General features: G+C 53.6%; 23 non-coding genes across 23 annotated transcripts; all 23 read right to left on the bottom strand.

The window, feature by feature from the left end:
- Positions 1 to 3576: 3576 nt before the first annotated feature.
- Positions 3577 to 3649, bottom strand: Trnar-ccu (transfer RNA arginine (anticodon CCU)). The gene has a single exon. It is a non-coding gene; the product is annotated as a tRNA-Arg (tRNA).
- Positions 3650 to 5976: 2327 nt separating this feature from the next.
- On the bottom strand, positions 5977 to 6095 carry LOC126102775 (5S ribosomal RNA). The gene has a single exon (XR_007523048.1). It is a non-coding gene; the product is annotated as a 5S ribosomal RNA (ribosomal RNA).
- An 822-nt stretch (positions 6096 to 6917) lies between these two features.
- Positions 6918 to 7036, bottom strand: LOC126101761 (5S ribosomal RNA). Its single transcript, XR_007522481.1, has one exon. It is a non-coding gene; the product is annotated as a 5S ribosomal RNA (ribosomal RNA).
- An 817-nt stretch (positions 7037 to 7853) lies between these two features.
- Positions 7854 to 7972, bottom strand: LOC126102971 (5S ribosomal RNA). The gene has a single exon (XR_007523222.1). It is a non-coding gene; the product is annotated as a 5S ribosomal RNA (ribosomal RNA).
- An 822-nt stretch (positions 7973 to 8794) lies between these two features.
- On the bottom strand, positions 8795 to 8913 carry LOC126102957 (5S ribosomal RNA). The gene has a single exon (XR_007523209.1). It is a non-coding gene; the product is annotated as a 5S ribosomal RNA (ribosomal RNA).
- Positions 8914 to 9734: 821 nt separating this feature from the next.
- LOC126102787 (5S ribosomal RNA) lies at positions 9735 to 9853 on the bottom strand. The gene has a single exon (XR_007523059.1). It is a non-coding gene; the product is annotated as a 5S ribosomal RNA (ribosomal RNA).
- An 817-nt stretch (positions 9854 to 10670) lies between these two features.
- Positions 10671 to 10789, bottom strand: LOC126102972 (5S ribosomal RNA). The gene has a single exon (XR_007523223.1). It is a non-coding gene; the product is annotated as a 5S ribosomal RNA (ribosomal RNA).
- Positions 10790 to 11611: 822 nt separating this feature from the next.
- LOC126102958 (5S ribosomal RNA) lies at positions 11612 to 11730 on the bottom strand. The gene has a single exon (XR_007523210.1). It is a non-coding gene; the product is annotated as a 5S ribosomal RNA (ribosomal RNA).
- Positions 11731 to 12551: 821 nt separating this feature from the next.
- On the bottom strand, positions 12552 to 12670 carry LOC126102826 (5S ribosomal RNA). Its single transcript, XR_007523090.1, has one exon. It is a non-coding gene; the product is annotated as a 5S ribosomal RNA (ribosomal RNA).
- An 838-nt stretch (positions 12671 to 13508) lies between these two features.
- Positions 13509 to 13627, bottom strand: LOC126102651 (5S ribosomal RNA). Its single transcript, XR_007522936.1, has one exon. It is a non-coding gene; the product is annotated as a 5S ribosomal RNA (ribosomal RNA).
- An 823-nt stretch (positions 13628 to 14450) lies between these two features.
- Positions 14451 to 14569, bottom strand: LOC126102838 (5S ribosomal RNA). Its single transcript, XR_007523101.1, has one exon. It is a non-coding gene; the product is annotated as a 5S ribosomal RNA (ribosomal RNA).
- An 823-nt stretch (positions 14570 to 15392) lies between these two features.
- On the bottom strand, positions 15393 to 15511 carry LOC126101710 (5S ribosomal RNA). The gene has a single exon (XR_007522434.1). It is a non-coding gene; the product is annotated as a 5S ribosomal RNA (ribosomal RNA).
- An 824-nt stretch (positions 15512 to 16335) lies between these two features.
- On the bottom strand, positions 16336 to 16454 carry LOC126102850 (5S ribosomal RNA). The gene has a single exon (XR_007523112.1). It is a non-coding gene; the product is annotated as a 5S ribosomal RNA (ribosomal RNA).
- An 823-nt stretch (positions 16455 to 17277) lies between these two features.
- LOC126101696 (5S ribosomal RNA) lies at positions 17278 to 17396 on the bottom strand. The gene has a single exon (XR_007522421.1). It is a non-coding gene; the product is annotated as a 5S ribosomal RNA (ribosomal RNA).
- An 820-nt stretch (positions 17397 to 18216) lies between these two features.
- LOC126101795 (5S ribosomal RNA) lies at positions 18217 to 18335 on the bottom strand. The gene has a single exon (XR_007522512.1). It is a non-coding gene; the product is annotated as a 5S ribosomal RNA (ribosomal RNA).
- An 837-nt stretch (positions 18336 to 19172) lies between these two features.
- LOC126102979 (5S ribosomal RNA) lies at positions 19173 to 19291 on the bottom strand. The gene has a single exon (XR_007523229.1). It is a non-coding gene; the product is annotated as a 5S ribosomal RNA (ribosomal RNA).
- Positions 19292 to 20114: 823 nt separating this feature from the next.
- On the bottom strand, positions 20115 to 20233 carry LOC126102863 (5S ribosomal RNA). Its single transcript, XR_007523123.1, has one exon. It is a non-coding gene; the product is annotated as a 5S ribosomal RNA (ribosomal RNA).
- Positions 20234 to 21056: 823 nt separating this feature from the next.
- Positions 21057 to 21175, bottom strand: LOC126102876 (5S ribosomal RNA). Its single transcript, XR_007523135.1, has one exon. It is a non-coding gene; the product is annotated as a 5S ribosomal RNA (ribosomal RNA).
- An 823-nt stretch (positions 21176 to 21998) lies between these two features.
- LOC126102888 (5S ribosomal RNA) lies at positions 21999 to 22117 on the bottom strand. The gene has a single exon (XR_007523146.1). It is a non-coding gene; the product is annotated as a 5S ribosomal RNA (ribosomal RNA).
- Positions 22118 to 22937: 820 nt separating this feature from the next.
- On the bottom strand, positions 22938 to 23056 carry LOC126101796 (5S ribosomal RNA). The gene has a single exon (XR_007522513.1). It is a non-coding gene; the product is annotated as a 5S ribosomal RNA (ribosomal RNA).
- An 820-nt stretch (positions 23057 to 23876) lies between these two features.
- Positions 23877 to 23995, bottom strand: LOC126101797 (5S ribosomal RNA). The gene has a single exon (XR_007522514.1). It is a non-coding gene; the product is annotated as a 5S ribosomal RNA (ribosomal RNA).
- An 822-nt stretch (positions 23996 to 24817) lies between these two features.
- On the bottom strand, positions 24818 to 24936 carry LOC126102900 (5S ribosomal RNA). Its single transcript, XR_007523157.1, has one exon. It is a non-coding gene; the product is annotated as a 5S ribosomal RNA (ribosomal RNA).
- An 828-nt stretch (positions 24937 to 25764) lies between these two features.
- LOC126102912 (5S ribosomal RNA) lies at positions 25765 to 25883 on the bottom strand. Its single transcript, XR_007523168.1, has one exon. It is a non-coding gene; the product is annotated as a 5S ribosomal RNA (ribosomal RNA).
- Positions 25884 to 26621: the final 738 nt, after the last annotated feature.

The following is a 26621-nucleotide window of genomic DNA, read 5'->3' on the forward strand; positions in this document are numbered from 1 at the left end:
AGGGGAGCCGCGAATTATTTCAAGGACTTCATCTGGACTAACAGCTGAAAATAAGCTGGTGTTGTCGTCGGCAGTAATTGTGGAGGTTGTAAACGCAAATAACTCATCCAAATCGTCCTCTTGCGTTGCTTCTGCCTCATACAGGGCACTGTAATACCTGTGGATTTCTCTGATTATCTCGTTTTGCACAGTGAGGACAGTACCGTTTTCTAATTTAAGTTCGTCCATGAATATCCGTCGTCGGTGCTTGCGATGTTTAATCAAATGATATAACGCAGCCGTTTCGTCCTCGCTAACGGATCTGGCTTTTGACTTAAGTTTAAGACCCTCCAGTTGTTTTCTCTTTAAGCTTAATAATGTCGCTCTAATTTTCTTGATGTCGGACAGGCGCCTGTCTGAGCCATCTGCCTGATCATACAAATCCCTTAAGACCATGTAGTAAAATTCCATTGTACGGTGAACTGCCCGAGATCTCTCTATACTATAAGATATAATTACTTTCCGTAATTTGGGCTTCGCCTTGCGGGTCCACCACTCTAAAACACTCGGAAAGTTGTGTACAGAGCGCAAGCAAAATTCCCAAGCTGTCTTTAATTCGACCTCGAGCTCGTCGTCTGTTAAAAGGCCGACATTCATGCTCCACTGATTCCTAAACCAGTGAGTTGGTTGCCGGTCTAAGTTTATGCAGGCACTCACACTACAGTGATCAGAGAAGCTGACTGGAGTGATTTCCACTTGAAGCAAATTCCTCACTATGTGACTTGACATATAGATTCTATCAATCCTGCTACTGGAATTATGGGAAATGTGCGTGTATTTCACAAGCGTGGGATACTTAACTTCCCACGCGTCCCTCAGTTTCATTTGGGAAACAAGAAAGTTTAATTCAGGGGAATAATTAAAATTGGGGGATTGATCTTTATGGTGCAATACACAATTAAAATCGCCGGCAATGATCAAGTTTGGCGAGTCTCTCCGCAGTAAGTAAATGATATCCTCCTTAAAAAACTTCGATCTGTCAGCGTGCCGTGTACTTCCAGATGGTGCATACAGATTGATTACACTGACGCCCATGATATTCACGCCTATGCCCCGTCCAGAGTCTAACTTTTCGACATCGGTTATAGGTATTCCTTCCCTAACTAAAATCGCTGTGCCAGCACTGAATTCAGGAGCGAAACTGATTATTGCAACATAGCCGGGAATGTTAAGTTGCCATGTTGCAACCTCCTGTAAAAGGGCAATATCTGTACCAGAGTCAAACAAAAATTGTTTTAATAAAGCAAGTTTTAACTCTGACGTAATCCTATTGATATTAAGGGAGGTGATAGTGTAGGCCTGTAGCATATAGGTAATGAGATGTAAAAGTATAACAAAACGATCGAGCTCAAGAGTGCCGGCTGCAGAATTAAAAAGGGTATAATGTGAGCAGCCATGAGAGGATTATTGGATCAAAAAGCAAAATAAAAACGATAACAAGTGATACACTACGAATCATAAGCCGGTTGTAGCAAAAACGACACAGTGAATGCTGTGAACCATAACCGGAGAAAAGGACAGAAAAAAAAACACAAAGAAGCTTTGCAACCGTAGGCGACAGCATGGAACAAGCCTCGTACCAACGGAATTACTACTGTGGAGGATGGGCTTCGCCGAGTTCTTTGCTGTTGTCATCACCGGATCGTTCCCTCACAATTTCATAACTAATATTTCGGGGTACTATATCCGCTTGCGAGGAAGTGGAATTTCCCTTGTTGCGAGAAGCGGAGAGATTTGGCTGTGGATTGAGCCTTCGTCGTGGGGCGTTTTGAGGTCCCGAAGTTTTTGTGGATTCTTTGAGACGTGGTCGTGCCGTTGTCGCAGCACTGCTGCCGGCAGCTGGCAGGTTGGTAAACACTTGCACTTGTTTACTTCCGCCCGAAACTTGTTGTCGGGCGTCAGCTGTAGCGCGTTGTTGACACAACACGTCCTCACTGTGTGCGCGTTGTAGCGGCTGTTGTCCTTCGGGCGCGGCACTCAAAATTGGAGGTTCCTGTTCATGACCCGGCGTCTCAGAATTCGGCATCCCCTCAAGTCCATCCGCACTGGCTTCAAAATCGACCCGCATAACATCATCTGGTACTAAATCCTCCGCGGTTGATGGTTTTGGTTTCCGGGCTGCAGGAGTCGCGGGAGATACTTCCTCATCCGAATGCTCATCACTACGTTCCAGCGGCCTTTTCTTTTGCTGAGATTCACTTTCAAGACAAACTGGCGCAGCAGTTTGCCGTCCGACGAGTGGTGGAAACGCATCAGCGGTTATGGGCGGGGTCTCGGAGGTAGTTGCCTGGGGAGCATCAACATCAGGGTCTGCAGAAGAACCAGAAGTATCTACTGCCATGACCTCGTTAAGTGTTAATCTACGCCGCGGCTGGAGATTATTTTTTAAGACAAAAACTCGGCGGGGGCAGTCCTGGCGAAGATGGCCTAGTTCATTGCAGATATGGCATGTGGGGGCTTGACCAGAATATATAATGTGAGCCTTATAACCATCAACCGTAATGTGAGAAGGAATGTTCATTTTTACTTCCATGTCCACAGATCTAATCCCATTGAAACATTGTAATTTGTAGCGAGACGACCACTTTTCGTTGACAATTTCTTTAACCTCACCAAACTTAGAAAGTGCATCTTTAATTTTAGCATTGTCAATCTCTATGGGCAAGTTAAGTACTCGAACCGTCTGAATCGAGGTATCGGCACGTGTTACAGTAACCATACTAGTGGTGCCGTCGCGATGAACAAAAGGGACTTGTTTGCCAATTTTTTCAATAAGTCGATCAACTGCTACTGGACTGAGAAACTTGACAAACACACAATAACGATCAGAATCTAGCTGGGTGGTGTGCACAGAATCAGAAGTGATGCCTATTACCTCGGTTAGCCAGTCATGAATCTCGAGGGCGGTCGGTTGCACTCGGCGGGTATCCTTGTAAAAGCCGAAAACCAGGGTGTTTTTACGGATGGTGGTAGACATGGCGCTGCAGCTGTATGGAATCCGGTCAAGTCCGAATCCCGTACAAGATCGGCAAGTTGCTGACGAAAAGGACGACCACAAAAAAAAAGTACAATGCACGTGAATCACTCGGAACACAGAAACACACAACGGCAAACAGTAAACACTGGCAACGACACCGACGACGCGGAGCAACCAGCTGGCACGTCCGACCGCGGCGACAGCGAAAGCCGGAATGTGGCCACTAGACCACACAGGATTTGCTCAATAAACGTGAGACTTACTCCCTCTCCTCCCGCATTTCGTGCTGAATCCGGACTCAGTGGTGTTCTCTGTTTGCGAGCGTATTTGTGCGTGCAGACTGGCATGGCGCACAGCTCGAAACTGACTATTCATTGCTATTTGCATCATATTTTACTCATAACAGGGGAGGAGAAAGATCAAAGTTGTACCTTGCCATAATTGGAAGTAAACATTTTGACGCTGAGGCGTGGACTCCTTGCGGATAACAAACGACAATTAAGTTCGTTCCCTAGCAACAGCAACGCCGTTAATTCAGCCATTATGTACAGCAAATTAAATGCCCCGGGTGAGGATCGAACTCACGACCTTAAGACTAGGAGACTTACGCGCTACCTACTGCGCTACCGAGGCACGTTGCAACAAACGTCCCAGGAAACTTGGTAAGTCCCACATATTAGAGATAGACAGTTGGCGCTTTCTCAAGAATCTGCTATGTTGCTACACGTGCTTTCCCGACTGGCTAGATTAAACTGCTGCCGCAGCTTTTTCAACGGAAAGCAGCACTGCCTGAGGTTACAGTACATCGCCCTTGCGGCACCTGGACACAGCGGCCTGCAGGGCCAGGCCGACGCTAGAGTTCAGAAATAGCACGCGACCGTCCAAGTACGGCCTCTTGCGTGCTGCGTGTTTGGTTCTTCTCACAGCGAATCCTGCTACACATTCCTGAGGCTGACGCAGCTCAAGCGAACAATCGGCGCGGCGGCATTATAGCGAGAACAGCAAAACGATGCATCGGCCGGGAATCGAACCCGGGCCGCCCGCGTGGTAGGCGAACAACCTACCACTTTTTTAGTTGTTGTTCTCATTTTGTTAGTTGCATTTGTTGCGGGCGGACGTCCGATGACGTCCGTGCTTGCCGAGCACATTCCCGAGCAGCTGTCTGCAGGGAAAGTGGGATTGCCACCCAGCGACGTCGGATACGACCGAAAAAAGTGCTACACACGCCGAGTCCCCCACTACACTGCCTTATAGCGACCGCTCATCACTATCGTGTGAGTAACGTTGCGGCCGCGGCGACGAGTCTTGCCCAAAGACGCAGCGTGCGTGGAGGCGCTACCCGAATGCGTGTGGATGCACCCTCCTACCTCGTAAAGCGCCTACAGCTACTATCACCGTTGGCCACTGCCGGCGGGCGCGAAGCCGACACAGCGCGACGTTGCGAGCAGCGGCTGTGCGGTGGTGGTGGTATGTTGAGCATAGTTGCCTTCCAAGCAGTTGATCCGGGTTCGATTCACGGCCACCGCAACGGGCGCAAATTTTCGCGTATGAGTATGTGAGCCACGTGCTGTTAAATTAACGTTTTCTTTCCGTCGTTTCTCCAAGCAGGCCATCCTGTAGTATGTCCCGACTTGTCCCGACTTTGCTCGGCTGACGCGAAAGCTGACGCTTGGAATTCGCCCTTATCAAAAGGACAGGCGCTATAAACGGCTGTGAGAGGAGAGGTGTGGCGAGGTACCAAAACGACAGGCAAACCGCGAAATTTTCTGCTCCTCCTTCCTAAAGACAAAAAACGGATGCAGTCGGTAGGACTCGAACCTACGCTCCCAGAGGGAATCTGATTTCTAGTCAGACGCCTTAACCACTTTATCTTATTAAACTTTATTAAATATTAATTTTTTGTTACATTTTCTTGATTGCACATTCACTGTTATCAAGTAGGGTTTGTAAACACCACCCTTTTGAAAACTAAACAAAATTCACACCTAACTTCTCTGCATACTTCCAAAAAGGTTACCACAAGTCCACAGTACAGCCAACAGCTAATACTAATAGCCGGGCCCGATGATGCTTAACTTCAGTGATCGGACGAGAACCGGTGTAATCATCATGGTATGGCCGTTGGCGCTCATCTAATGTAGGAGCACGGCAGAATTCGCGTTCGGATTTTCTCCCAACACACAAAATGTTAGTTTTCGGCCGCATTTGACGAAAGCGCTTCCTTCCGCAACCGCCAGTTCCTCGAGGACGGCGCGGGGAGGCGCGCCCAGCGTCCCAGCAGAGCGACGGCCGAATTGGCGGGCGCACCGCCGCGTGTGTGAGACGCACTGCTGCTCGTTGCACCCCCTGTCATTCGCTGGGCGCGTGCAGCCTTCGACACTAGCGGAGGACGCATCTTGTCCCTGGTGTTCAGCGGAGGGCCTGTGCGGGGTGTGGCAGTGTCGTGCTGGAGGGCGCCGCTGGTAGCGATGTGGGCTTCCTCGCCTCGCCTCGCCTCGCCTCACACCAGGTGTCTGCGTAGTTTGCAGTGCATTCGCACCATTCCTGTCCCTGTCCCCGTCCCGACATGTCCCGATTTTGCTCGACTGCCGCTCGCTGCCGCTCGGGTCGTGGTCCATATGACAGCGCAAGCACGACAAACGTCTGCGGGACGAGACGAGACGAGACGAGACGAGACGACTAAGGAATAAATTCGTGGTTACAAATCAAATTTGGAACTCTACACTCCTACACAACAATAGGCGGTGACGTATTTCAAAAATCACCTGCCGATTCGTACTGTTTTGTCGTTTTCAAAGTCTTCTTGGCAAACTTGGTTAGCACATTCTCCCTCAAACTGAGTTAATTACTGCATTTTCGTACCATTACAGTAGTTTAAGGGGCTTGAGGAAGCATCTTTGTCACAACAGAAAGGTAGTTTGAAAATTGGGCTGGCGACATAACAAAAAAAAAAGGAAGGGAGCCAACAGCACCCGGGTTTCCCAGGCGGTCACCCATCCAAGTACTAGCCGGGCCCGATGATGCTTAACTTCGGTGATCGGACGAGAACCGGTGTATTCATCATGGTATGGCCGTTGGCGCTCGTCTAATGTAGGAGCGCGGCAGAATTCGCGTTCGGCTTTTCTCCCAACACACAAAATGTTAGTTTTCGGCCGCATTTGACGAAAGCGCTTCTTTCCGCAACCGCCAGTTCCTCGAGGACGGCGCGGGGAGGCGCGCCCGGCGTCCCAGCAGAGCGACGGCCGAATTAGCGGGCGCACCGCCGCGTGTGTGAGACGCACTGCTGCTCGTTGCACCCCCTGTCATTCGCTGGGCGCGTGCAGCCTTCGACACTAGCGGAGGACGCATCTTGTCCCTGGTGTTCAGCGGAGGGCCTGTGCGGGGTGTGGCAGTGTCGTGCTGGAGGGCGCCACTGGTAGCGATGTGGGCTTCCTCGCCTCGCCTCGCCTCACACCAGGTGTCTGCGTAGTTTGCAGTGCATTCGCACCATTCCTATCCCTGTCCCTGTCCCCGTCCCTGCTCGACTGCCGCTCGCTGCCGCTCGGGTCGTGGTCCATATGACAGCGCAAGCACGACAAACGTCTGCGGGACGAGACGAGACGAGACGAGACGAGACGACTAAGGAATAAATTCGTGGTTACAAATCAAATTTGGAACTCTACACTCCTACACAACAATAGGCGGTGACGTATTTCAAAAATCACCTGCCGATCCGTACTGTTTTGTCGTTTTCAAAGTCTTCTTGGCAAACTTGGTTAGCACATTCTCCCTCAAACTGAGTTAATTACTGCATTTTCGTACCATTACAGTAGTTTAAAAGGCTTAAGGAAGCATCTTTGTCACAACAGAAAGGTAGTTTGAAAATTGGGCTGGCGACATAACAAAAAAAAAAAAGGAAGGGAGCCAACAGCACCCGGGTTTCCCAGGCGGTCACCCATCCAAGTACTAGCCGGGCCCGATGATTCTTAACTTCGGTGATCGGACGAGAACCGGTGTATTCATCATGGTATGGCCGTTGGCGCTCGTCTAATGTAGGAGCACGGCAGAATTCGCGTTCGGCTTTTCTCCCAACACACAAAATGTTAGTTTTCGGCCGCATTTGACGAAAGCGCTTCCTTCCGCAACCGCCAGTTCCTCCAGGACGGCGCGGGGAGGCGCGCCCGGCGTCCCAGCAGAGCGACGGCCGAATTAGCGGGCGCACCGCCGCGTGTGTGAGACGCACTGCTGCTCTTTGCACCCCCTGTCATTCGCTGGGCGCGTGCAGCCTTCGACACTAGCGGAGGACGCATCTTGTCCCTGGTGTTCAGCGGAGGGCCTGTGCGGGGTGTGGCAGTGTCGTGCTGGAGGGCGCCACTGGTAGCGATGTGGGCTTCCTCGCCTCGCCTCACACCAGGTGTCTGCGTAGTTTGCAGTGCATTCGCACCATTCCTATCCCTGTCCCTGTCCCCGTCCCTGCTCGACTGCCGCTCGCTGCCGCTCGGGTCGTGGTCCATATGACAGCGCAAGCACGACAAACGTCTGCGGGACGAGACGAGACGAGACGAGACGAGACGACTAAGGAATAAATTCGTGGTTACAAATCAAATTTGGAACTCTACACTCCTACACAACAATAGGCGGTGACGTATTTCAAAAATCACCTGCCGATTCGTACTGTTTTGTCGTTTTCAAAGTCTTCTTGGCAAACTTGGTTAGCACATTCTCCCTCAAACTGAGTTAATTACTGCATTTTCGTACCATTACAGTAGTTTAAGGGGCTTAAGGAAGCATCTTTGTCACAACATAAAGGTAGTTTGAAAATTGGGCTGGCGACATAACAAAAAAAAAAAAGGAAGGGAGCCAACAGCACCCGGGTTTCGCAGGCGGTCACCCATCCAAGTACTAGCCGGGCCCGATGATGCTTAACTTCGGTGATCGGACGAGAACCGGTGTATTCATCATGGTATGGCCGTTGGCGCTCGTCTAATGTAGGAGCACGGCAGAATTCGCGTTCGGCTTTTCTCCCAACACACAAAATGTTAGTTTTCGGCCGCATTTGACGAAAGCGCTTCCTTCCGCAACCGCCAGTTCCTCGAGGACGGCGCGGGGAGGCGCGCCCGGCGTCCCAGCAGAGCGACGGCCGAATTAGCGGGCGCACCGCCGCGTGTGTGAGACGCACTGCTGCTCGTTGCACCCCCTGTCATTCGCTGGGCGCGTGCAGCCTTCGACACTAGCGGAGGACGCATCTTGTCCCTGGTGTTCAGCGGAGGGCCTGTGCGGAGTGTGGCAGTGTCGTGCTGGAGGGCGCCACTGGTAGCGATGTGGGCTTCCTCGCCTCGCCTCGCCTCACACCAGGTGTCTGCGTAGTTTGCAGTGCATTCGCACCATTCCTATCCCTGTCCCTGTCCGCGTCCCTGCTCGACTGCCGCTCGCTGCCGCTCGGGTCGTGGTCCATATGACAGCGCAAGCACGACAAACGTCTGCGGGACGAGACGAGACGAGACGAGACGAGACGACTAAGGAATAAATTCGTGGTTACAAATCAAATTTGGAACTCTACACTCCTACACAACAATAGGCGGTGACGTATTTCAAAAATCACCTGCCGATCCGTACTGTTTTGTCGTTTTCAAAGTCTTCTTGGCAAACTTGGTTAGCACATTCTCCCTCAAACTGAGTTAATTACTGCATTTTCGTACCATTACAGTAGTTTAAAAGGCTTAAGGAAGCATCTTTGTCACAACAGAAAGGTAGTTTGAAAATTGGGCTGGCGACATAACAAAAAAAAAAAAGGAAGGGAGCCAACAGCGCCCGGGTTTCCCAGGCGGTCACCCATCCAAGTACTAGCCGGGCCCGATGATGCTTAACTTCGGTGATCGGACGAGAACCGGTGTATTCATCATGGTATGGCCGTTGGCGCTCGTCTAATGTAGGAGCACGGCAGAATTCGCACTCGGCTTTTCTCCCAACACACAAAATGTTAGTTTTCGGCCGCATTTGACGAAAGCGCTTCCTTCCGCAACCGCCAGTTCCTCGAGGACGGCGCGGGGAGGCGCGCCCGGCGTCCCAGCAGAGCGACGGCCGAATTAGCGGGCGCACCGCCGCGTGTGTGAGACGCACTGCTGCTCGTTGCACCCCCTGTCATTCGCTGGGCGCGTGCAGCCTTCGACACTAGCGGAGGACGCATCTTGTCCCTGGTGTTCAGCGGAGGGCCTGTGCGGGGTGTGGCAGTGTCGTGCTGGAGGGCGCCACTGGTAGCGATGTGGGCTTCCTCGCCTCGCCTCGCCTCACACCAGGTGTCTGCGTAGTTTGCAGTGCATTCGCACCATTCCTATCCCTGTCCCTGTCCCCGTCCCTGCTCGACTGCCGCTCGCTGCCGCTCGGGTCGTGGTCCATATGACAGCGCAAGCACGACAAACGTCTGCGGGACGAGACGAGACGAGACGAGACGAGACGACTAAGGAATAAATTCGTGGTTACAAATCAAATTTGGAACTCTACACTCCTACACAACAATAGGCGGTGACGTATTTCAAAAATCACCTGCCGATTCGTACTGTTTTGTCGTTTTCAAAGTCTTCTTGGCAAACTTGGTTAGCACATTCTCCCTCAAACTGAGTTAATTACTGCATTTTCGTACCATTACAGTAGTTTAAAAGGCTTAAGGAAGCATCTTTGTCACAACAGAAAGGTAGTTTGAAAATCGGGCTGGCGACATAACAAAAAAAAAAAGGAAGGGAGCCAACAGCACCCGGGTTTCCCAGGCGGTCACCCATCCAAGTACTAGCCGGGCCCGATGATGCTTAACTTCGGTGATCGGACGAGAACCGGTGTATTCATCATGGTATGGCCGTTGGCGCTCGTCTAATGTAGGAGCACGGCAGAATTCGCGTTCGGCTTTTCTCCCAACACACAAAATGTTAGTTTTCGGCCGCATTTGACGAAAGCGCTTCCTTCCGCAACCGCCAGTTCCTCCAGGACGGCGCGGGGAGGCGCGCCCGGCGTCCCAGCAGAGCGACGGCCGAATTAGCGGGCGCACCGCCGCGTGTGTGAGACGCACTGCTGCTCTTTGCACCCCCTGTCATTCGCTGGGCGCGTGCAGCCTTCGACACTAGCGGAGGACGCATCTTGTCCCTGGTGTTCAGCGGAGGGCCTGTGCGGGGTGTGGCAGTGTCGTGCTGGAGGGCGCCACTGGTAGCGATGTGGGCTTCCTCGCCTCGCCTCACACCAGGTGTCTGCGTAGTTTGCAGTGCATTCGCACCATTCCTATCCCTGTCCCTGTCCCCGTCCCTGCTCGACTGCCGCTCGCTGCCGCTCGGGTCGTGGTCCATATGACAGCGCAAGCACGACAAACGTCTGCGGGACGAGACGAGACGAGACGAGACGAGACGACTAAGGAATAAATTCGTGGTTACAAATCAAATTTGGAACTCTACACTCCTACACAACAATAGGCGGTGACGTATTTCAAAAATCACCTGCCGATTCGTACTGTTTTGTCGTTTTCAAAGTCTTCTTGGCAAACTTGGTTAGCACATTCTCCCTCAAACTGAGTTAATTACTGCATTTTCGTACCATTACAGTAGTTTAAGGGGCTTAAGGAAGCATCTTTGTCACAACATAAAGGTAGTTTGAAAATTGGGCTGGCGACATAACAAAAAAAAAAAAGGAAGGGAGCCAACAGCACCCGGGTTTCGCAGGCGGTCACCCATCCAAGTACTAGCCGGGCCCGATGATGCTTAACTTCGGTGATCGGACGAGAACCGGTGTATTCATCATGGTATGGCCGTTGGCGCTCGTCTAATGTAGGAGCACGGCAGAATTCGCGTTCGGCTTTTCTCCCAACACACAAAATGTTAGTTTTCGGCCGCATTTGACGAAAGCGCTTCCTTCCGCAACCGCCAGTTCCTCGAGGACGGCGCGGGGAGGCGCGCCCGGCGTCCCAGCAGAGCGACGGCCGAATTAGCGGGCGCACCGCCGCGTGTGTGAGACGCACTGCTGCTCGTTGCACCCCCTGTCATTCGCTGGGCGCGTGCAGCCTTCGACACTAGCGGAGGACGCATCTTGTCCCTGGTGTTCAGCGGAGGGCCTGTGCGGAGTGTGGCAGTGTCGTGCTGGAGGGCGCCACTGGTAGCGATGTGGGCTTCCTCGCCTCGCCTCGCCTCACACCAGGTGTCTGCGTAGTTTGCAGTGCATTCGCACCATTCCTATCCCTGTCCCTGTCCGCGTCCCTGCTCGACTGCCGCTCGCTGCCGCTCGGGTCGTGGTCCATATGACAGCGCAAGCACGACAAACGTCTGCGGGACGAGACGAGACGAGACGAGACGAGACGACTAAGGAATAAATTCGTGGTTACAAATCAAATTTGGAACTCTACACTCCTACACAACAATAGGCGGTGACGTATTTCAAAAATCACCTGCCGATCCGTACTGTTTTGTCGTTTTCAAAGTCTTCTTGGCAAACTTGGTTAGCACATTCTCCCTCAAACTGAGTTAATTACTGCATTTTCGTACCATTACAGTAGTTTAAAAGGCTTAAGGAAGCATCTTTGTCACAACAGAAAGGTAGTTTGAAAATTGGGCTGGCGACATAACAAAAAAAAAAAAGGAAGGGAGCCAACAGCGCCCGGGTTTCCCAGGCGGTCACCCATCCAAGTACTAGCCGGGCCCGATGATGCTTAACTTCGGTGATCGGACGAGAACCGGTGTATTCATCATGGTATGGCCGTTGGCGCTCGTCTAATGTAGGAGCACGGCAGAATTCGCACTCGGCTTTTCTCCCAACACACAAAATGTTAGTTTTCGGCCGCATTTGACGAAAGCGCTTCCTTCCGCAACCGCCAGTTCCTCGAGGACGGCGCGGGGAGGCGCGCCCGGCGTCCCAGCAGAGCGACGGCCGAATTAGCGGGCGCACCGCCGCGTGTGTGAGACGCACTGCTGCTCGTTGCACCCCCTGTCATTCGCTGGGCGCGTGCAGCCTTCGACACTAGCGGAGGACGCATCTTGTCCCTGGTGTTCAGCGGAGGGCCTGTGCGGGGTGTGGCAGTGTCGTGTTGGAGGGCGCCACTGGTAGCGATGTGGGCTTCCTCGCCTCGCCTCGCCTCACACCAGGTGTCTGCGTAGTTTGCAGTGCATTCGCACCATTCCTATCCCTGTCCCTGTCCCCGTCCCTGCTCGACTGCCGCTCGCTGCCGCTCGGGTCGTGGTCCATATGACAGCGCAAGCACGACAAACGTCTGCGGGACGAGACGAGACGAGACGAGACGAGACGACTAAGGAATAAATTCGTGGTTACAAATCAAATTTGGAACTCTACACTCCTACACAACAATAGGCGGTGACGTATTTCAAAAATCACCTGCCGATTCGTACTGTTTTGTCGTTTTCAAAGTCTTCTTGGCAAACTTGGTTAGCACATTCTCCCTCAAACTGAGTTAATTACTGCATTTTCGTACCATTACAGTAGTTTAAAAGGCTTAAGGAAGCATCTTTGTCACAACAGAAAGGTAGTTTGAAAATCGGGCTGGCGACATAACAAAAAAAAAAAGGAAGGGAGCCAACAGCACCCGGGTTTCCCAGGCGGTCACCCATCCAAGTACTAGCCGGGCCCGATGATGCTTAACTTCGGTGATCGGACGAGAACCGGTGTATTCATCATGGTATGGCCGTTGGCGCTCGTCTAATGTAGGAGCACGGCAGAATTCGCGTTCGGCTTTTCTCCTAACACACAGAATGTTAGTTTTCGGCCGCATTTGACGAAAGCGCTTCCTTCCGCAACCGCCAGTTCCTCGAGGACGGCGCGGGGAGGCGCGCCCGGCGTCCCAGCAGAGCGACGGCCGAATTAGCGGGCGCACCGCCGCGTGTGTGAGACGCACTGCTGCTCGTTGCACCCCCTGTCATTCGCTGGGCGCGTGCAGCCTTCGACACTAGCGGAGGACGCATCTTGTCCCTGGTGTTCAGCGGAGGGCCTGTGCGGGGTGTGGCAGTGTCGTGCTGGAGGGCGCCACTGGTAGCGATGTGGGCTTCCTCGCCTCGCCTCGCCTCACACCAGGTGTCTGCGTAGTTTGCAATGCATTCGGACCATTCCTATCCCTGTCCCTGTCCACGTCCCGACTTGTCCCGACTTTGCTCGACTGCCGCTCGCTGCCGCTCGGGTCGTGGTCCATATGACAGCGCAAGCACGACAAACGTTTGCGGGACGAGACGAGACGAGACGAGACGAGACGACTAAGGAATAAATTCGTGGTTACAAATCAAATTTGGAACTCTACACTCCTACACAACAATAGGCGGTGACGTATTTCAAAAATCACCTGCCGATTCGTACTGTTTTGTCGTTTTCAAAGTCTTCTTGGCAAACTTGGTTAGCACATTCTCCCTCAAACTGAGTTAATTACTGCATTTTCGTACCATTACAGTAGTTTAAAAGGCTTAAGGAAGCATCTTTGTCACAACAGAAAGGTAGTTTGAAAATCGGGCTGGCGACATAACAAAAAAAAAAAAAGGAAGGGAGCCAACAGCACCCGGGTTTCCCAGGCGGTCACCCATCCAAGTACTAGCCAGGCCCGATGATGCTTAACTTCGGTGATCGGACGAGAACCGGTGTATTCATCATGGTATGGCCGTTGGCGCTCGTCTAATGTAGGAGCACGGCAGAATTCGCGTTCGGCTTTTCTCCTAACACACAGAATGTTAGTTTTCGGCCGCATTTGACGAAAGCGCTTCCTTCCGCAACCGCCAGTTCCTCGAGGACGGCGCGGGGAGGCGCGCCCGGCGTCCCAGCAGAGCGACGGCCGAATTAGCGGGCGCACCGCCGCGTGTGTGAGACGCACTGCTGCTCGTTGCACCCCCTGTCATTCGCTGGGCGCGTGCAGCCTTCGACACTAGCGGAGGACGCATCTTGTCCCTGGTGTTCAGCGGAGGGCCTGTGCGGGGTGTGGCAGTGTCGTGCTGGAGGGCGCCACTGGTAGCGATGTGGGCTTCCTCGCCTCGCCTCGCCTCACACCAGGTGTCTGCGTAGTTTGCAGTGCATTCGCACCATTCCTATCCCTGTCCCTGTCCCCGTCCCTGCTCGACTGCCGCTCGCTGCCGCTCGGGTCGTGGTCCATATGACAGCGCAAGCACGACAAACGTCTGCGGGACGAGACGAGACGAGACGAGACGAGACGACTAAGGAATAAATTCGTGGTTACAAATCAAATTTGGAACTCTACACTCCTACACAACAATAGGCGGTGACGTATTTCAAAAATCACCTGCCGATTCGTACTGTTTTGTCGTTTTCAAAGTCTTCTTGGCAAACTTGGTTAGCACATTCTCCCTCAAACTGAGTTAATTACTGCATTTTCGTACCATTACAGTAGTTTAAAAGGCTTAAGGAAGCATCTTTGTCACAACAGAAAGGTAGTTTGAAAATCGGGCTGGCGACATAACAAAAAAAAAAAAAGGAAGGGAGCCAACAGCACCCGGGTTTCCCAGGCGGTCACCCATCCAAGTACTAGCCGGGCCCGATGATGCTTAACTTCGGTGATCGGACGAGAACCGGTGTATTCATCATGGTATGGCCGTTGGCGCTCGTCTAATGTAGGAGCACGGCAGAATTCGCGTTCGGCTTTTCTCCTAACACACAGAATGTTAGTTTTCGGCCGCATTTGACGAAAGCGCTTCCTTCCGCAACCGCCAGTTCCTCGAGGACGGCGCGGGGAGGCGCGCCCGGCGTCCCAGCAGAGCGACGGCCGAATTAGCGGGCGCACCGCCGCGTGTGTGAGACGCACTGCTGCTCGTTGCACCCCCTGTCATTCGCTGGGCGCGTGCAGCCTTCGACACTAGCGGAGGACGCATCTTGTCCCTGGTGTTCAGCGGAGGGCCTGTGCGGGGTGTGGCAGTGTCGTGCTGGAGGGCGCCACTGGTAGCGATGTGGGCTTCCTCGCCTCGCCTCGCCTCACACCAGGTGTCTGCGTAGTTTGCAGTGCATTCGCACCATTCCTATCCCTGTCCCTGTCCCCGTCCCTGCTCGACTGCCGCTCGCTGCCGCTCGGGTCGTGGTCCATATGACAGCGCAAGCACGACAAACGTCTGCGGGACGAGACGAGACGAGACGAGACGAGACGACTAAGGAATAAATTCGTGGTTACAAATCAAATTTGGAACTCTACACTCCTACACAACAATAGGCGGTGACGTATTTCAAAAATCACCTGCCGATTCGTACTGTTTTGTCGTTTTCAAAGTCTTCTTGGCAAACTTGGTTAGCACATTCTCCCTCAAACTGAGTTAATTACTGCATTTTCGTACCATTACAGTAGTTTAAAAGGCTTAAGGAAGCATCTTTGTCACAACAGAAAGGTAGTTTGAAAATCGGGCTGGCGACATAACAAAAAAAAAAAAAGGAAGGGAGCCAACAGCACCCGGGTTTCCCAGGCGGTCACCCATCCACGTACTAGCCGGGCCCGATGATGCTTAACTTCGGTGATCGGACGAGAACCGGTGTATTCATCATGGTATGGCCGTTGGCGCTCGTCTAATGTAGGAGCACGGCAGAATTCGCGTTCGGCTTTTCTCCCAACACACAAAATGTTAGTTTTCGGCCGCATTTGACGAAAGCGCTTCCTTCCGCAACCGCCAGTTCCTCGAGGACGGCGCGGGGAGGCGCGCCCGGCGTCCCAGCAGAGCGACGGCCGAATTAGCGGGCGCACCGCCGCGTGTGTGAGACGCACTGCTGCTCGTTGCACCCCCTGTCATTCGCTGGGCGCGTGCAGCCTTCGACACTAGCGGAGGACGCATCTTCTCCCTGGTGTTCAGCGGAGGGCCTGTGCGGGGTGTGGCAGTGTCGTGCTGGAGGGCGCCACTGGTAGCGATGTGGGCTTCCTCGCCTCGCCTCGCCTCACACCAGGTGTCTGCGTAGTTTGCAGTGCATTCGCACCATTCCTATCCCTGTCCCTGTCCCCGTCCCTGCTCGACTGCCGCTCGCTGCCGCTCGGGTCGTGGTCCATATGATAGCGCAAGCACGACAAACGTCTGCGGGACGAGACGAGACGAGACGAGACGAGACGACTAAGGAATAAATTCGTGGTTACAAATCAAATTTGGAACTCTACACTCCTACACAACAATAGGCGGTGACGTATTTCAAAAATCACCTGCCGATTCGTACTGTTTTGTCGTTTTCAAAGTCTTCTTGGCAAACTTGGTTAGCACATTCTCCCTCAAACTGAGTTAATTACTGCATTTTCGTACCATTACAGTAGTTTAAAAGGCTTAAGGAAGCATCTTTGTCACAACAGAAAGGTAGTTTGAAAATCGGGCTGGCGACATAACAAAAAAAAAAAAAAGGAAGGGAGCCAACAGCACCCGGGTTTCCCAGGCGGTCACCCATCCAAGTACTAGCCGGGCCCGATGATGCTTAACTTCGGTGATCGGACGAGAACCGGTGTATTCATCATGGTATGGCCGTTGGCGCTCGTCTAATGTAGGAGCACGGCAGAATTCGCGTTCGGCTTTTCTCCTAACACACAGAATGTTAGTTTTCGGCCGCATTTGACGAAAGCGCTTCCTTCCGCAACCGCCAGTTCCTCGAGGACGGCGCGGGGAGGCGCGCCCGGCGTCCCAGCAGAGCGACGGCCGAATTAGCGGGCGCACCGCCGCGTGTGTGAGACGCACTGCTGCTCGTTGCACCCCCTGTCATTCGCTGGGCGCGTGCAGCCTTCGACACTAGCGGAGGACGCATCTTGTCCCTGGTGTTCAGCGGAGGGCCTGTGCGGGGTGTGGCAGTGTCGTGCTGGAGGGCGCCACTGGTAGCGATGTGGGCTTCCTCGCCTCGCCTCGCCTCACACCAGGTGTCTGCGTAGTTTGCAGTGCATTCGCACCATTCCTATCCCTGTCCCTGTCCCCGTCCCTGCTCGACTGCCGCTCGCTGCCGCTCGGGTCGTGGTCCATATGACAGCGCAAGCACGACAAACGTCTGCGGGACGAGACGAGACGAGACGAGACGAGACGACTAAGGAATAAATTCGTGGTTACAAATCAAATTTGGAACTCTACACTCCTACACAACAATAGGCGGTGACGTATTTCAAAAATCACCTGCCGATTCGTACTGTTTTGTCGTTTTCAAAGTCTTCTTGGCAAACTTGGTTAGCACATTCTCCCTCAAACTGAGTTAATTACTGCATTTTCGTACCATTACAGTAGTTTAAAAGGCTTAAGGAAGCATCTTTTGTCACAACAGAAAGGTAGTTTGAAAATCGGGCTGGCGACATAACAAAAAAAAAAAAGGAAGGGAGCCAACAGCACCCGGGTTTCCCAGGCGGTCACCCATCCAAGTACTAGCCGGGACCGATGATGCTTAACTTCGGTGATCGGACGAGAACCGGTGTATTCATCATGGTATGGCCGTTGGCGCTCGTCTAATGTAGGAGCACGGCAGAATTCGCGTTCGGCTTTTCTCCCAACACACAAAATGTTAGTTTTCGGCCGCATTTGACGAAAGCGCTTCCTTCCGCAACCGCCAGTTCCTCCAGGACGGCGCGGGGAGGCGCGCCCGGCGTCCCAGCAGAGCGACGGCCGAATTAGCGGGCGCACCGCCGCGTGTGTGAGACGCACTGCTGCTCGTTGCACCCCCTGTCATTCGCTGGGCGCGTGCAGCCTTCGACACTAGCGGAGGACGCATCTTCTCCCTGGTGTTCAGCGGAGGGCCTGTGCGGGGTGTGGCAGTGTCGTGCTGGAGGGCGCCACTGGTAGCGATGTGGGCTTCCTCGCCTCGCCTCGCCTCACACCAGGTGTCTGCGTAGTTTGCAGTGCATTCGCACCATTCCTATCCCTGTCCCTGTCCCCGTCCCTGCTCGACTGCCGCTCGCTGCCGCTCGGGTCGTGGTCCATATGACAGCGCAAGCACGACAAACGTCTGCGGGACGAGACGAGACGAGACGAGACGAGACGACTAAGGAATAAATTCGTGGTTACAAATCAAATTTGGAACTCTACACTCCTACACAACAATAGGCGGTGACGTATTTCAAAAATCACCTGCCGATTCGTACTGTTTTGTCGTTTTCAAAGTCTTCTTGGCAAACTTGGTTAGCACATTCTCCCTCAAACTGAGTTAATTACTGCATTTTCGTACCATTACAGTAGTTTAAAAGGCTTAAGGAAGCATCTTTGTCACAACAGAAAGGTAGTTTGAAAATTGGGCTGGCGACATAACAAAAAAAAAAGGAAGGGAGCCAACAGCACCCGGGTTTCCCAGGCGGTCACCCATCCAAGTACTAGCCGGGCCCGATAATGCTTAACATCGGTGATCGGACGAGAACCGGTGTATTCATCATGGTATGGCCGTTGGCGCTCGTCTAATGTAGGAGCACGGCAGAATTCGCGTTCGGCTTTTCTCCCAACACACAAAATGTTAGTTTTCGGCCGCATTTGACGAAAGCGCTTCCTTCCGCAACCGCCAGTTCCTCGAGGACGGCGCGGGGAGGCGCGCCCGGCGTCCCAGCAGAGCGACGGCCGAATTAGCGGGCGCACCGCCGCGTGTGTGAGACGCACTGCTGCTCGTTGCACCCCCTGTCATTCGCTGGGCGCGTGCAGCCTTCGACACTAGCGGAGGACGCATCTTGTCCCTGGTGTTCAGCGGAGGGCCTGTGCGGGGTGTGGCAGTGTCGTGCTGGAGGGCGCCACTGGTAGCGATGTGGGCTTCCTCGCCTCGCCTCGCCTCACACCAGGTGTCTGCGCAGTTTGCAATGCATTCGGACCATTCCTATCCCTGTCCCTGTCCACGTCCCGACTTGTCCCGACTTTGCTCGACTGCCGCTCGCTGCCGCTCGGGTCGTGGTCCATATGACAGCGCAAGCACGACAAACGTCTGCGGGACGAGACGAGACGAGACGAGACGAGACGACTAAGGAATAAATTCGTGGTTACAAATCAAATTTGGAACTCTACACTCCTACACAACAATAGGCGGTGACGTATTTCAAAAATCACCTGCCGATTCGTACTGTTTTGTCGTTTTCAAAGTCTTCTTGGCAAACTTGGTTAGCACATTCTCCCTCAAACTGAGTTAATTACTGCATTTTCGTACCATTACAGTAGTTTAAAAGGCTTAAGGAAGCATCTTTGTCACAACAGAAAGGTAGTTTGAAAATCGGGCTGGCGACATAACAAAAAAAAAAAAGGAAGGGAGCCAACAGCACCCGGGTTTCCCAGGCGGTCACCCATCCAAGTACTAGACGGGCCCGATGATGCTTAACTTCGGTGATCGGACGAGAACCGGTGTATTCATCATGGTATGGCCGTTGGCGCTCGTCTAATGTAGGAGCACGGCAGAATTCGCGTTCGGCTTTTCTCCTAACACACAGAATGTTAGTTTTCGGCCGCATTTGACGAAAGCGCTTCCTTCCGCAACCGCCAGTTCCTCGAGGACGGCGCGGGGAGGCGCGCCCGGCGTCCCAGCAGAGCGACGGCCGAATTAGCGGGCGCACCGCCGCGTGTGTGAGACGCACTGCTGCTCGTTGCACCCCCTGTCATTCGCTGGGCGCGTGCAGCCTTCGACACTAGCGGAGGACGCATCTTGTCCCTGGTGTTCAGCGGAGGGCCTGTGCGGGGTGTGGCAGTGTCGTGCTGGAGGGCGCCACTGGTAGCGATGTGGGCTTCCTCGCCTCGCCTCGCCTCACACCAGGTGTCTGCGTAGTTTGCAGTGCATTCGCACCATTCCTATCCCTGTCCCTGTCCCCGTCCCTGCTCGACTGCCGCTCGCTGCCGCTCGGGTCGTGGTCCATATGACAGCGCAAGCACGACAAACGTCTGCGGGACGAGACGAGACGAGACGAGACGAGACGACTAAGGAATAAATTCGTGGTTACAAATCAAATTTGGAACTCTACACTCCTACACAACAATAGGCGGTGACGTATTTCAAAAATCACCTGCCGATTCGTACTGTTTTGTCGTTTTCAAAGTCTTCTTGGCAAACTTGGTTAGCACATTCTCCCTCAAACTGAGTTAATTACTGCATTTTCGTACCATTACAGTAGTTTAAAAGGCTTAAGGAAGCATCTTTGTCACAACAGAAAGGTAGTTTGAAAATCGGGCTGGCGACATAACAAAAAAAAAAAAAGGAAGGGAGCCAACAGCACCCGGGTTTCCCAGGCGGTCACCCATCCAAGTACTAGCCGGGCCCGATGATGCTTAACTTCGGTGATCGGACGAGAACCGGTGTATTCATCATGGTATGGCCGTTGGCGCTCGTCTAATGTAGGAGCACGGCAGAATTCGCGTTCGGCTTTTCTCCCAACACACAAAATGTTAGTTTTCGGCCGCATTTGACGAAAGCGCTTCCTTCCGCAACCGCCAGTTCCTCGAGGACGGCGCGGGGAGGCGCGCCCGGCGTCCCAGCAGAGCGACGGCCGAATTAGCGGGCGCACCGCCGCGTGTGTGAGACGCACTGCTGCTCGTTGCACCCCCTGTCATTCGCTGGGCGCGTGCAGCCTTCGACACTAGCGGAGGACGCATCTTGTCCCTGGTGTTCAGCGGAGGGCCTGTGCGGGGTGTGGCAGTGTCGTGCTGGAGGGCGCCACTGGTAGCGATGTGGGCTTCCTCGCCTCGCCTCGCCTCACACCAGGTGTCTGCGTAGTTTGCAGTGCATTCGCACCATTCCTATCCCTGTCCCTGTCCCCGTCCCTGCTCGACTGCCGCTCGCTGCCGCTCGGGTCGTGGTCCATATGACAGCGCAAGCACGACAAACGTCTGCGGGACGAGACGAGACGAGACGAGACGAGACGACTAAGGAATAAATTCGTGGTTACAAATCAAATTTGGAACTCTACACTCCTACACAACAATAGGCGGTGACGTATTTCAAAAATCACCTGCCGATTCGTACTGTTTTGTCGTTTTCAAAGTCTTCTTGGCAAACTTGGTTAGCACATTCTCCCTCAAACTGAGTTAATTACTGCATTTTCGTACCATTACAGTAGTTTAAAAGGCTTAAGGAAGCATCTTTGTCACAACAGAAAGGTAGTTTGAAAATCGGGCTGGCGACATAACAAAAAAAAAAAAAGGAAGGGAGCCAACAGCACCCGGGTTTCCCAGGCGGTCACCCATCCAAGTACTAGCCGGGCCCGATGATGCTTAACTTCGGTGATCGGACGAGAACCGGTGTATTCATCATGGTATGGCCGTTGGCGCTCGTCTAATGTAGGAGCACGGCAGAATTCGCGTTCGGCTTTTCTCCCAACACACAAAATGTTAGTTTTCGGCCGCATTTGACGAAAGCGCTTCCTTCCGCAACCGCCAGTTCCTCGAGGACGGCGCGGGGAGGCGCGCCCGGCGTCCCAGCAGAGCGACGGCCGAATTAGCGGGCGCACCGCCGCGTGTGTGAGACGCACTGCTGCTCGTTGCACCCCCTGTCATTCGCTGGGCGCGTGCAGCCTTCGACACTAGCGGAGGACGCATCTTGTCCCTGGTGTTCAGCGGAGGGCCTGTGCGGGGTGTGGCAGTGTCGTGCTGGAGGGCGCCACTGGTAGCGATGTGGGCTTCCTCGCCTCGCCTCGCCTCACACCAGGTGTCTGCGTAGTTTGCAGTGCATTCGCACCATTCCTATCCCTGTCCCTGTCCCCGTCCCTGCTCGACTGCCGCTCGCTGCCGCTCGGGTCGTGGTCCATATGACAGCGCAAGCACGACAAACGTCTGCGGGACGAGACGAGACGAGACGAGACGAGACGACTAAGGAATAAATTCGTGGTTACAAATCAAATTTGGAACTCTACACTCCTACACAACAATAGGCGGTGACGTATTTCAAAAATCACCTGCCGATTCGTACTGTTTTGTCGTTTTCAAAGTCTTCTTGGCAAACTTGGTTAGCACATTCTCCCTCAAACTGAGTTAATTACTGCATTTTCGTACCATTACAGTAGTTTAAAAGGCTTAAGGAAGCATCTTTGTCACAACAGAAAGGTAGTTTGAAAATCGGGCTGGCGACATAACAAAAAAAAAAAAAGGAAGGGAGCCAACAGCACCCGGGTTTCCCAGGCGGTCACCCATCCAAGTACTAGCCGGGCCCGATGATGCTTAACTTCGGTGATCGGACGAGAACCGGTGTATTCATCATGGTATGGCCGTTGGCGCTCGTCTAATGTAGGAGCACGGCAGAATTCGCGTTCGGCTTTTCTCCCAACACACAAAATGTTAGTTTTCGGCCGCATTTGACGAAAGCGCTTCCTTCCGCAACCGCCAGTTCCTCGAGGACGGCGCGGGGAGGCGCGCCCGGCGTCCCAGCAGAGCGACGGCCGAATTAGCGGGCGCACCGCCGCGTGTGTGAGACGCACTGCTGCTCGTTGCACCCCCTGTCATTCGCTGGGCGCGTGCAGCCTTCGACACTAGCGGAGGACGCATCTTGTCCCTGGTGTTCAGCGGAGGGCCTGTGCGGGGTGTGGCAGTGTCGTGCTGGAGGGCGCCACTGGTAGCGATGTGGGCTTCCTCGCCTCGCCTCGCCTCACACCAGGTGTCTGCGTAGTTTGCAGTGCATTCGCACCATTCCTATCCCTGTCCCTGTCCCCGTCCCTGCTCGACTGCCGCTCGCTGCCGCTCGGGTCGTGGTCCATATGACAGCGCAAGCACGACAAACGTCTGCGGGACGAGACGAGACGAGACGAGACGAGACGACTAAGGAATAAATTCGTGGTTACAAATCAAATTTGGAACTCTACACTCCTACACAACAATAGGCGGTGACGTATTTCAAAAATCACCTGCCGATTCGTACTGTTTTGTCGTTTTCAAAGTCTTCTTGGCAAACTTGGTTAGCACATTCTCCCTCAAACTGAGTTAATTACTGCATTTTCGTACCATTACAGTAGTTTAAAAGGCTTAAGGAAGCATCTTTGTCACAACAGAAAGGTAGTTTGAAAATTGGGCTGGCGACATAACAAAAAAAAAAGGAAGGGAGCCAACAGCACCCGGGTTTCCCAGGCGGTCACCCATCCAAGTACTAGCCGGGCCCGATAATGCTTAACATCGGTGATCGGACGAGAACCGGTGTATTCATCATGGTATGGCCGTTGGCGCTCGTCTAATGTAGGAGCACGGCAGAATTCGCGTTCGGCTTTTCTCCCAACACACAAAATGTTAGTTTTCGGCCGCATTTGACGAAAGCGCTTCCTTCCGCAACCGCCAGTTCCTCGAGGACGGCGCGGGGAGGCGCGCCCGGCGTCCCAGCAGAGCGACGGCCGAATTAGCGGGCGCACCGCCGCGTGTGTGAGACGCACTGCTGCTCGTTGCACCCCCTGTCATTCGCTGGGCGCGTGCAGCCTTCGACACTAGCGGAGGACGCATCTTGTCCCTGGTGTTCAGCGGAGGGCCTGTGCGGGGTGTGGCAGTGTCGTGCTGGAGGGCGCCACTGGTAGCGATGTGGGCTTCCTCGCCTCGCCTCGCCTCACACCAGGTGTCTGCGTAGTTTGCAGTGCATTCGCACCATTCCTATCCCTGTCCCTGTCCCCGTCCCTGCTCGACTGCCGCTCGCTGCCGCTCGGGTCGTGGTCCATATGACAGCGCAAGCACGACAAACGTCTGCGGGACGAGACGAGACGAGACGAGACGAGACGACTAAGGAATAAATTCGTGGTTACAAATCAAATTTGGAACTCTACACTCCTACACAACAATAGGCGGTGACGTATTTCAAAAATCACCTGCCGATTCGTACTGTTTTGTCGTTTTCAAAGTCTTCTTGGCAAACTTGGTTAGCACATTCTCCCTCAAACTGAGTTAATTACTGCATTTTCGTACCATTACAGTAGTTTAAAAGGCTTAAGGAAGCATCTTTGTCACAACAGAAAGGTAGTTTGAAAATTGGGCTGGCGACATAACAAAAAAAAAAGGAAGGGAGCCAACAGCACCCGGGTTTCCCAGGCGGTCACCCATCCAAGTACTAGCCGGGCCCGATAATGCTTAACATCGGTGATCGGACGAGAACCGGTGTATTCATCATGGTATGGCCGTTGGCGCTCGTCTAATGTAGGAGCACGGCAGAATTCGCGTTCGGCTTTTCTCCCAACACACAAAATGTTAGTTTTCGGCCGCATTTGACGAAAGCGCTTCCTTCCGCAACCGCCAGTTCCTCGAGGACGGCGCGGGGAGGCGCGCCCGGCGTCCCAGCAGAGCGACGGCCGAATTAGCGGGCGCACCGCCGCGTGTGTGAGACGCACTGCTGCTCGTTGCACCCCCTGTCATTCGCTGGGCGCGTGCAGCCTTCGACACTAGCGGAGGACGCATCTTGTCCCTGGTGTTCAGCGGAGGGCCTGTGCGGGGTGTGGCAGTGTCGTGCTGGAGGGCGCCACTGGTAGCGATGTGGGCTTCCTCGCCTCGCCTCGCCTCACACCAGGTGTCTGCGTAGTTTGCAGTGCATTCGCACCATTCCTATCCCTGTCCCTGTCCCCGTCCCTGCTCGCCTGCCGCTCGCTGCCGCTCGGGTCGTGGTCCATATGACAGCGCAAGCACGACAAACGTCTGCGGGACGAGACGAGACGAGACGAGACGAGACGACTAAGGAATAAATTCGTGGTTACAAATCAAATTTGGAACTCTACACTCCTACACAACAATAGGCGGTGACGTATTTCAAAAATCACCTGCCGATCCGTACTGTTTTGTCGTTTTCAAAGTCTTCTTGGCAAACTTGGTTAGCACATTCTCCCTCAAACTGAGTTAATTACTGCATTTTCGTACCATTACAGTAGTTTAAAAGGCTTATGGAAGCATCTTTGTCACAACAGAAAGGTAGTTTGAAAATTGGGCTGGCGACATAACAAAAAAAAAAAAGGAAGGGAGCCAACAGCACCCGGGTTTCCCAGGCGGTCACCCATCCAAGTACTAGCCGGGCCCGATGATGCTTAACTTCGGTGATCGGACGAGAACCGGTGTATTCATCATGGTATGGCCGTTGGCGCTCGTCTAATGTAGGAGCACGGCAGAATTCGCGTTCGGCTTTTCTCCCAACACACAAAATGTTAGTTTTCGGCCGCATTTGACGAAAGCGCTTCCTTCCGCAACCGCCAGTTCCTCGAGGACGGCCCGGGGAGGCGCGCCCGGCGTCCCAGCAGAGCGACGGCCGAATTAGCGGGCGCACCGCCGCGTGTGTGAGACGCACTGCTGCTCTTTGCACCCCCTGTCATTCGCTGGGCGCGTGCAGCCTTCGACACTAGCGGAGGACGCATCTTGTCCCTGGTGTTCAGCGGAGGGCCTGTGCGGGGTGTGGCAGTGTCGTGCTGGAGGGCGCCACTGGTAGCGATGTGGGCTTCCTCGCCTCGCCTCGCCTCGCCTCACACCAGGTGTCTGCGTAGTTTGCAGTGCATTCGCACCATTCCTATCCCTGTCCCTGTCCCCGTCCCTGCTCGACTGCCGCTCGCTGCCGCTCGGGTCGTGGTCCATATGACAGCGCAAGCACGACAAACGTCTGCGGGACGAGACGAGACGAGACGAGACGAGACGACTAAGGAATAAATTCGTGGTTACAAATCAAATTTGGAACTCTACACTCCTACACAACAATAGGCGGTGACGTATTTCAAAAATCACCTGCCGATTCGTACTGTTTTGTCGTTTTCAAAGTCTTCTTGGCAAACTTGGTTAGCACATTCTCCCTCAAACTGAGTTAATTACTGCATTTTCGTACCATTACAGTAGTTTAAAAGGCTTAAGGAAGCATCTTTGTCACAACAGAAAGGTAGTTTGAAAATCGGGCTGGCGACATAACAAAAAAAAAAAAAGGAAGGGAGCCAACAGCACCCGGGTTTCCCAGGCGGTCACCCATCCAAGTACTAGCCGGGCCCGATGATGCTTAACTTCGGTGATCGGACGAGAACCGGTGTATTCATCATGGTATGGCCGTTGGCGCTCGTCTAATGTAGGAGCACGGCAGAATTCGCGTTCGGCTTTTCTCCCAACACACAAAATGTTAGTTTTCGGCCGCATTTGACGAAAGCGCTTCCTTCCGCAACCGCCAGTTCCTCGAGGACGGCGCGGGGAGGCGCGCCCGGCGTCCCAGCAGAGCGACGGCCGAATTAGCGGGCGCACCGCCGCGTGTGTGAGACGCACTGCTGCTCGTTGCACCCCCTGTCATTCGCTGGGCGCGTGCAGCCTTCGACACTAGCGGAGGACGCATCTTGTCCCTGGTGTTCAGCGGAGGGCCTGTGCGGGGTGTGGCAGTGTCGTGCTGGAGGGCGCCACTGGTAGCGATGTGGGCTTCCTCGCCTCGCCTCGCCTCACACCAGGTGTCTGCGTAGTTTGCAGTGCATTCGCACCATTCCTATCCCTGTCCCTGTCCCCGTCCCTGCTCGCCTGCCGCTCGCTGCCGCTCGGGTCGTGGTCCATATGACAGCGCAAGCACGACAAACGTCTGCGGGACGAGACGAGACGAGACGAGACGAGACGACTAAGGAATAAATTCGTGGTTACAAATCAAATTTGGAACTCTACACTCCTACACAACAATAGGCGGTGACGTATTTCAAAAATCACCTGCCGATCCGTACTGTTTTGTCGTTTTCAAAGTCTTCTTGGCAAACTTGGTTAGCACATTCTCCCTCAAACTGAGTTAATTACTGCATTTTCGTACCATTACAGTAGTTTAA

Source organism: Schistocerca cancellata, chromosome 9 (assembly GCF_023864275.1).
Source record: "Schistocerca cancellata isolate TAMUIC-IGC-003103 chromosome 9, iqSchCanc2.1, whole genome shotgun sequence".
Taxonomy (NCBI): domain Eukaryota; kingdom Metazoa; phylum Arthropoda; class Insecta; order Orthoptera; family Acrididae; genus Schistocerca; species Schistocerca cancellata.